Genomic DNA, 2,535 nt, shown 5'->3' with positions numbered 1-2,535 from the left:
TGAGAATGTGACAACGTTAAATGATTAACTTGAATTTTAGTTACAAATCACAAGTCTGGCGCAAAACTAATCACATGTTTGAAATATTTTCTCACTTGATAATAGCTCTAGCATTTAATTTTGCCAACAAAGGTAATATATATGGAAGTTTCGATCTAGACCTCACCAAGGGTACAATTTTCAATATATTCTGCTGGATATGATTTGAGAATAGTCAAATTTAAACTATGTAGTAAAAAAAAAATTAGTGCAGAAGATATTAGAAAATTAGAAGATGCAAAGCAATAGGATTAATAGGTAATTATGATGTACGTCACGAAGGAAACATTATTGTTGATACCTGAGATCAGGGTAATTCTCTTGGCGATTTGAACTTTATGTTTTTTCTTTCGTTCGGAATGTGATGGACACTTGATGTAGTCACTATTATTTCTTGGTAATGGACATGTTTAATAGTTCTTGCCCGCCTTGCTAGTACAAATTGTTTGCCTTTTTATTTTTTCAGATAAAAGTGGTAATTTCTCTTTATTAACTTTCTTTTTTTAAAAAAAAAAGGTATATGAGCTTCTATTACCACTTGGTTCAGTGTATGTTGCTAATGTGCAACTGAAAGGAAGAGACGTTTGAATAATTAGTGGTAATCCAAAAGAGGCATTGCCTTCTGTTTTCATTTTCAAAACAAGTGGAGGATGGCAAAGCTGTGACACATTTGTTGTATGCAGTCTGTCTTTTGTCATGATAGCGACCATTAAAGCTATGTGTTTGGAAAAGGTAAGTAATTTTATTACAAATGTGTATTGGCATCTTAAAATTGATATAAGATTAGTGAATCAATGTATGAGAAAAGTAAGAATGAGATAAGTGTGATTCATGTCCATATTGCTTAAATAATGATCTATAGTTTTCTCACTTATCATTGTATGTTGTATATTCTACATTTGATGCCTGTGAATATTTTTATATTTGTTGTGGCATTTGTGAAAGGTTGAAAAGTGACTGTAATTGGGAGAGCCACTATTATCACTAAGTGAGTTTAAAATTTGAGTAACTTTATACATGAACTAGCAGAAGGAGGTTCGACATCTACTATATATATTTAAAAAGAAAATTCAACGATGAATAAATATTGCTAATATTCTGTCGTGTGAGTTATCATGAGTCCATTGGCTTACTATATTTTCTTAATTCTATTAGTTATGGATAATTTTGTGTGCATGTGTATAAGTTGATTTCAGCGGTCTTTTATCTTCTACTACTATGAGAGTGTATACTATTTTTTAAGTAAATTTTAACTTTTATGTGTCCTTTTTTCTAATGCAGGAAGTAGTAGTTCACATCAGAGAAAGTTAAATGATGCTAATTTAATTACCATGCCGAGTGTAAGTTCTTCAAGAAGCCATTCATATGTTGTTCAGTTAAAGGTATAAGTTAGTAACAAATGAACAAGTTGGTGATGGAAGGCCCCTTTTGACAGCCCTAGCAGGACTTGAATTAGCACAGTCTTGCTCAGCATTAAAGTCAGTTCAATAAAAAATATAGCTTGGATTACCTTCAGTACAAAAAGCTCAAGTAATCTTCAATAGCATTTTTGATTGCAATCAAGTGTTCATCTAAAATTCTAAAGTACTATAATTTCCCTTGGAAATTTTCTGGAAAGTAGGTAATTGGAATTCAAGAAAATGGAGAGATACCAAAAAATCAATAGGATATGAAGGAAGAAAATGTCAGCGGAGAAATAAGTTACAATGGATGAACCATAAGCTCATTGAAAAAGCTTTAAAAGACTTCAATAAAATTATTCCTGTTATTCGTTTTAATCCTGTTTTTTCTTTTTCATTTTATAATGTAAATATTTCTTATATTTCACTATTTTTAAGCCATTGTATCATTTCTCAGATTATTGTAAAATATATGAAGGAATTCTTTTTTGGTAGTTCGTGAAAAATCAAAGCTTCTTCTTAATAGCGTAAAATTGGAACTCATTTATAATTTACTTTGTCATTGTGTTAGTATCGATATTTATCTTTTTTCTTGGTCATTTTGTTAGTTAGTGTAATTTACTTTGTCATTGTGTTAGTTGATATAAGTCTATGTTAATTAATGTAAATTCTATAGAGATAATGCTCTGTTTCCACCTTGAACTATACACGAAAAAATTGAGACACACCCAAACTTTAAGCTGGTCCTATTACCCCCATGGACTAATTAAAATCACATTTTTGACAACCTTAGTGCCTATCTGGCACATACGTGACATAACACCCATGTAGGCACACGTATGTGCCATGTATTTGAAACTTCAAAAGTAAAAGGAAGATGATTTCGGATGGATGAAATGCACTTGCATTAATTTTATTAGATACATTGGCTTCAAAAGAAGAGCTTCAACTAAGGTTGTACATGATAAGATATGATCACACCAAAATTGTTTCCTATCTTAAATTGGATGGAGATTAAGAGTCTGTTGGGATGTGCTTATGATGTATGGCATAGTTTTGTTGTTTTGATTTAAAAATAAGCGCTTTAAGTACTAAA

Source organism: Capsicum annuum, chromosome 6 (assembly GCF_002878395.1).
Source record: "Capsicum annuum cultivar UCD-10X-F1 chromosome 6, UCD10Xv1.1, whole genome shotgun sequence".
Lineage (NCBI taxonomy): Eukaryota > Viridiplantae > Streptophyta > Magnoliopsida > Solanales > Solanaceae > Capsicum > Capsicum annuum.
This window is presented reverse-complemented; position numbering follows the sequence as displayed.